The sequence below is a fragment of the Jaculus jaculus genome, chromosome 6 (genome assembly GCF_020740685.1).
Source record: "Jaculus jaculus isolate mJacJac1 chromosome 6, mJacJac1.mat.Y.cur, whole genome shotgun sequence".
Lineage (NCBI taxonomy): Eukaryota > Metazoa > Chordata > Mammalia > Rodentia > Dipodidae > Jaculus > Jaculus jaculus.
In genome coordinates this window covers 43439607-43445709 of record NC_059107.1, presented here as the reverse complement: position 1 = coordinate 43445709, position 6103 = coordinate 43439607, and the positions used below count along the sequence as shown (strand labels likewise).

The 6103-nt window shown below is 45.0% G+C and overlaps 1 pseudogene; it reads right to left on the bottom strand.

Moving 5' to 3' along the window:
* Positions 1–397: 397 nt before the first annotated feature.
* The window catches only part of LOC101607554, a 59468-nt pseudogene continuing 53762 nt past the window's right edge, over positions 398–6103 (bottom strand).

Genomic DNA, 6103 nt, shown 5'->3' with positions numbered 1-6103 from the left:
TCTGGAGTTCATTTGAAGGGGCTGGAGGCCCTGGAACACTCATTCTCTCTTCCTCTTGCACGCTCTCTCTCTCTCAAAAATAAATAAATGACTCTTTTTAAAAAAAGAGAGCAAAGCCCAGTGTGGCGGCACACACCTTTAATCCCAGCACTAGGGAGGCAGAAGTAGGAGAATCACTGTGAGTTCAAGGCCACCCTGAGACTCCATAGTGAATTCCAGGTCAGCCTGGCTTAGAGCAAGACCACACCTTGAAAAACCAAAGAGAGAAAAAAGAGTAGTGTAAGTTTTCCTTCAAAGAAAAGAAAGAACCTAAATCTGTTATGATGGATGACATTGGAAATACGTTTAGTCCTAGAACACGTCTTTATTTTACGTGATGTACTGGAATGATGTGAGTCTATGAAGCAGAGATCTGTGGCAATCCTGATTCACCCATCGGGACTCCATCCTTGATTTTTTGTGTGTCAGTAGGGACACCTTCTGGAATTGGGGGTGCAGGTGCTGCGTCGTCCAAGAAAGACCTATCTTCATCAGCCAGGGCATCCGACTCCGGGTCTGAGTCACCCCCATCTGGTTCTGGGGTGATTCTGCCATCCCTGAGGCTCAGCGCTCCCTTGGATTTCATTCGCTCCATAACATCCTCCACCTGGTCGCGTGAATCCTCAGTCTGGTCGCTTTTCGCCAGCCTGTGTGCCGTCTTCGTCTCCCTGCCTCCTGGTTTCACGGCCCGCACCACGTCTTGGTGTCGTTCGTTGCCTGCACGGTGGCGTAGTTGACTTTTGGGCAGGTCGTGTGTGCCCCTGCTGCTCAAACATCTGCTTTTGCTTTAAATCTGCAAAGTTTCCCGGTTGACCGTATTCTTGCCGGACCCTCTCTCCTCTTCTTTATTTGATCCTTAAAGCGCACTACTAGCTCAGCAGCCAACTGGGAAATCTTTTTTTTTTTTGTCAATGGATTTTGCCCTGGTATTCACGGTGCCAATGAAGTCAGGCTGGGCAGTGGAGTGCAGCTCTGCTGGCTTTTACTTTCCTGAACAACTGGTTCATCTTGGCTGGCCATGAAGAAATCCAGACACTTTGGCTTTAATTTCAACATTCTTTCTACCTGCTGCTCTGGATGCTTGCCCCTAGGGTATGGAAGAATGGTGACTCCTACAAATAGGGGCCTGGAAAGAAGAGCAGCTGACATGGTGGGGGGGGGGGGGGGTCCCCTGGGATGGAACTTACCTAGCCACCTGCATTTAGTATAATAGCAATGGCTGGTGTTAATTTCTCACTATCCTCCCCAGACAAGACAGTGTGCAAAGGGCTTGAGTTGTTCTCTCATTTAATTCTACTAGCTCTGATGGAGAGGCACCCACTGTACAGGTGAGAAACTAAGGCTTAGGAAAGGTTGAATCCTTGCCCACAGCCATGCATCCAAGTGGCGGAAGGAGATTAACCCCCCACTCCCCACCCCCCACTCTGTGTCCCTCCACCTGTCCCTGTCCCCCAGCTGGATGGCTCTGGAGTGTGCATATCAACGCTTGTCAGCTGGCCTTCTAAATAGTGCCCTAGGGCTGCAGAGATGGCTTAGTGGTTCTGGTGCTTGTCTGCAAAGTCAGAGGACCCAGGCTGGATTCCCCAGTACCCACTTAAGCCAGGTGCACAAGGTGGCACATGCATCTGAAGTTTGTTTGTAGTGGCTAGAGACTCTGAGATGCCCATTCTCTCTCTCTCTCTGAAATAAATAAAATAAATAAATAAAAATTAAATAGTAGCTTAACAAGTGAGATCAAAAGAAAGCCAGGATTTTCCCAGCCTGCTGTCAAGCCCTAAGCTGTTCTGTTTGTCAGGCCGTTGGTACCCTTCCTGTATAGATATGGCCATGAACTGAAGCATGAGTCTGAGGGCCCAGGACCCCTGCCCCAGCCACCAGCCTCAAATGCACAGGGGAAAAGACAGGAGGCCAGGGAAGCTTTTACCTGGAATGTGACAGTAAGAGGGGTAAGTGGTGTCCCCTCTCTTCTTCCCTAAAGGGACTGATTCTCACTGCTCATCTTCAGTCCTGGTGGTACAGGGCTCAGGAGCCAGGGCCTGGGAGGCTCTGGCCTACCTTGGTCCCAGGTAAATTTGAATGGTGATAGGTATGAGTACCTGACCCTTGTCCTCTACATGCCCCCTACCTCACTGTGGTGCTACACCCTACACACGCACCCTTAGCCTAGCCAGTGGTCAGCAAATTGGAGGATGATCCCACAGCAGCGTGTTAATGTGAGATGAGATGTTATGGTTGTACCTGGCTATGGTTTAGGTGCATTTAAACAAGCAAACAAAAAAGGAAATGGGCTCATGATGGTCAGCAAGAAAAACAGGAAAGAGGGATGGGGAGATTGCTCAGTGGTTAAGGCACTTACCTGCAAAACCTAATGACCTGGGTTTGATTCCCCAGTACCCACATAAAGCCAGATGCACAAGGTAGTGCATATATCTGGAGTTTGTTTGCAGTGGATGGAGGACCTGGCATACCCTTATTTCTTTCTCTCTCTCTCTCCTTGCAAATTATATATATATATATAAATAAATTATTTATTTATTTATTTATTTATTTATTTATTTATTTATTTTGGTTTTTCAAGGTAGCACTTCGCTCTAGCCCAGGCTGACCTGGAATTCACTATGTAGTCTCAGGGTGGCCTTGAACGCATGGCGATCCTCCTACCTCTGTCTCCCAAGTGCTGGGATTAAAGGTGTGTGCCACCATGCCCAGCTATAAAATATATTTTTAAAAACAGGAAAGAGCCAGAAGACCCAAGATATGGTCTCCAAGGACACATTGCCAAAGACCATTCCCTATAGTTTGGTCATGCCTTCTAAATTTCTGTCACCTCCCAGTAAGTAACCATCAAATTGCAGCCCAACAATAGGTTGGCAAATTTATAGCTCAAAGCCCTCCTGATCCAATCAAGTCTACAAAGCCCACCAACTGCAGTTAACCTTTAGCATCCAGTCTTTGGGGGCAGTTTAGATCCAAACTATAATATAGGCCATAAGATTTCTGTAGCAACTATTCAAATTTACCCTTGTAGGGTGAAAACAGACATCATGTAAGTTATTTATGAACTCAGCTGCCCTGTGGTACAGTTTACGTGACTCCTGATTTATTACTTATCTGCTCCATACTACCAAAATCCTAATCAAGGACCTAGCCTGATGGGTCAGCTTCTTCTATTTGTTTGATGGTTTTTAAAATGTCTCATGTAAATTCACTCCCTAGCTGAGGATAGCCTTGAACTTCAAATCCTTCTGCCTCTATTTCCTAGTGCTGCTATTACAGGTATACACCACCCCCACTGGTTTATTTGATTGTGAGAATTAAACCCAGGGCTTGGTATGTGTTAGGAAAGCACTCTACCAACTGAGCAACATCCCAGCCCTGTTAGAGGCACTCCGAAATGGAGCACTGCTGAGCAGCACCCGGCAGAAGGAAAGCGCTCGGCAAAGCGTGCGCTGGTCCTGAAAGCTTTTGTCCAGATGCGAGATAGCCATCATTTGATTACCTCAATCACACGGCTCCCGCTGAATTCACCAGGGCAGGGAAGGACAAGCTTCCATGTGTTAAGGGAAAAGAGAAACAAACACTTGGGAACAGCTGCGGTGGTTACCACAGAAGACACAGTTGCAGGTTAAAGCAAACACCTGGCCTGGGAAAGCTCAGTCATTCTGTACACATCACTGAGTGTTTACAGTCTGCCAAAGACTGAAGATCCTGAGCCACTTCACAGGCTGTCCCTGCTAGTCAGGTGCAATCGCTGTTGGCAAAGCTGAGGATGCGGCTCAGTTAGTGGGGTGCGTGCCTTGCCTGCATGAAGCCCTGTATGTGAGCCCCAGTAGTGCACCAAGTAGGAGTGCTGGCATGTGCCTGTCATCCCAGCATTCCGGAGTCGAGGCAGGGAGATCAGAAGCTCCAGGCTATCCTTGGCTACATAGGAAAGTTGACACCAGCCTGAGATCCTAGACTCTGTTTAAAATTTTAAAAAAACCTCAATATTGTAGAAATGGGTAGAGGAAAAAAATTCACTGTAAAGATGACTGGGAGAAAGGAGAAAAAACTTAGAAAGCAAGAGGGCCACAGATAAAGAAGATGGATTAGGAAGGAAGGGAGGGAGGGAGAAAAGAGAAAGTGCACAAATGAGATTATGCCGTTTTGTTCTTTCTACTTTCCAGTATCCTTCAGCTTTTCCCAGTGACTAAGCATGTAACGTAATAATCAGATTTCTCTCTTATGAAAAGGGGTACCTTCAGCCCCATTATGGTGGGGTCCTTATAGTAGTCTATTCATTCTATGGCTTACACTCCTACACTTGGGGTAGATTGTGTGTGTGGTCACATATATAATCTGAAGTCATGAGACAATTTCCAAAAGCAAGCAAAAACTGAAAGGGATTTAATTAATGGAAAAAAATGGAAAAATATCCACATTATATGCCTCTTCCTTGACAGCACCCAAGTGTATATGGCTCCGGGCAGCTACATTCTAGGACAAAGCTTTGGTCTTTCTGGCTTGAGATGTCAGAGGCTAGTGTTTGGGGCTGCCAAAACAGGAATTGAGAGCACAAATCTTTTCTTCATTTGACTCAAGGTCTCATGTGGCCCAGGCTAGCCTTACACTTTACGTGAAGCTGAAGATAGCTTTGAACTTTTGAAGCTTCTGATTCTAGTTCCCAAGTGCTGGAATTGTAGGCATGGCCCTAGCCCCGCATGGCTTTGAAATCCTAACTCCTGATGTGATGGTGGTAGGAGATAGGACCACTAGGAGATGGTTAGGTCTGAGAGAGAGCCCTTTTGAGTGGGCTAATGCTCTAGTAAAAAGCCCTAGAGAGCAGCCTCGGTCTATTCACCTGGGAGGACCCAGTGAGAAGGTGCAATCAATCAATGAGCCCCAAACATTAATTAATGTATATCATAATAGAACTTTCAAACAACCAAAGATTTAGAGAACATTTTAAAACCCACCATTCAGTGGGAAAGCACCCTGAACAATGATCATATGACTAGTGGTGAGCTCAAGAAATGAACACTTGCAAAACACCGCATCTTCTGGTATCTTGGGCTTGGATTTCCTAACCCCAAGAATTTTGAGACATTGGTATTTATTGATGATAAACTTCCCAGTTCAAGGCATTTTGTTATTGCTGACCAAATAGATTAAGACAAGAAGGAAAGATAAATTCAAAAGAATATTCTTTTCTTTTCTTACTTTAAGGTGAAGATTTTATGCAAGCACAACATTGCACTGTGTACTTAAAGCCTAGAAATGTAAATTATATGGCAACAATTGCACACATTTTGCTGTTATAAAATGTTAGCATTTTCACAAAGCATTATAATATAATAGACTGTTAAAGATACATTTCTGCAAGCCCTAAAGCAGCTACTGAAATAACCTAATACATATAGCTAAGAAGCTATAAAATTAAAATAAAACTCTAAAAACCTGTGATTACCTAAAAGGAAGCTAGGAAAGGAAAAACAGAAAAAAGAAACAATAAAGTTAGAAAAAAAATTGCAAACGAAACACTTCAATCTAATACTTTCCATAACTTACTGCATGTAAGTAGACTAAACACGTACAAATTATCAGAATGGATAAAAAAAGCAGCTCCTTCCAGGTCAGCCTGGGCTAGAGCAAGACTCCACCTCAAAAAACAAAGCCAAACAGCAGCTCCAGGCCAGGCATGATTGTGCACACCTTTAATCCCATCACTCAGGAGGCAGAGGTAGTAGATGGCTGTGAGTTCAGGCCAGCCTGAGATTACGTAGTGGAACCCAAGTCAGTCTGGGCTAGAGGGCAATCCTAACTTAAACCCTCACTCCCCAAAAAGGAGCTCCAACTAAGTAGAACATACTTAAAATGTAAATACACAGATGTACTGAGAATAGAAGATGAAACCCAACTTCAGGGCTAGAGAAATGGTTTAGCAGTTAAGGCACTCACCTGTGAAGCCTAAGGACCCAAGTTCGATTCCCCAGTACCCACGTAAGCTAGACACACAAGGTGGCACATGTGTTTGGGGTCTGTTGGCAGTGGCTAGAGGCCCTGGCATGCCCATTCATTCATTTAT